This window comes from Lipophrys pholis (assembly GCF_963383615.2).
Source record: "Lipophrys pholis genome assembly, chromosome: 19".
Taxonomy (NCBI): Eukaryota; Metazoa; Chordata; class Actinopteri; order Blenniiformes; family Blenniidae; genus Lipophrys; species Lipophrys pholis.
The window spans coordinates 24,459,672-24,460,688 of NC_137647.1; positions in this window are offsets into that span (position 1 = coordinate 24,459,672).

The window sequence follows — 1,017 nt, forward strand, 5'->3', positions numbered from 1 at the left end:
CAGTCTTGTTTGTGAGCATGAAGTGGTTCATGTGAGTTCCTCAGTCCATCTTTAGTCTCTCAGGGTGTGTTCACACCAAGATACTCCGGAACAGCTCCTCCTCCTCCTGCGGCTTCACCTCCTGCTTCACCTCCTCCTGCTGCTCCTGCTTCACCCCTTAATGTTGCTACTGCTCCACCTCCTAAGTCACCAGGTAGTCACTCAGGAGAACATCAGTCCTCACCACTAGAGGAGCTATAGAGCAACAGGAGAACATTAGTCCTCACCACTAGAGGAGATATTGAGCAACAGGAGAACATCAGTCCTCACCACTAGAGGAGCTATAGAGCAACAGGAGAACATTTGTCCTCACCACTAGAGGAGCTATAGAGCAACAGGAGAACATTTGTCCTCACCACTAGAGGAGCTATAGAGCAACAGGAGAACATTAGTCCTCACCACTAGAGGAGATATTGAGCAACAGGAGAACATTTGTCCTCACCACTGGAGGAGCTATAGAGCAACAGGAGAACATCTCCTCTCCTGTCAGGAGCACTGAGGATCACTCTGGTTTAACTTATTTATTCTCTGGTTTAATTTTTTTAATTGTTGAGGTCCGCAGCCTCACCAGCGTTGAACTCAAGAAGTAAAGAAAAGCTTGACGGAGGCAATAAAAAATGGTCTCAAGCTCTGAGGCTTATTTATTCCACGTGAGTTTACATCTATACTAGAAGTTGACGAGAAGGGTAATAAAAAAAAACCTTAACATAGAGCTGGGACTGATAGAACACAACTGGGCGTGTCTATAACAGAGATGTGAATGACACAACATACCTGCGCCCCACAGTGGTGAACATCATACACTGCATCTCAAACAAAACAGTAACATCACACACAACACGAGTACACATTATATCAGTGCCTCTTAACATTAATCTCTATTTTAAATTATAGGGTTAGGGTTTAACTTCGTTATTCTCTTGAGCTTTCTTTGCAATGCTGTCACTCCCAATCCCACTCTCTTCTCAGTGGAAGCCA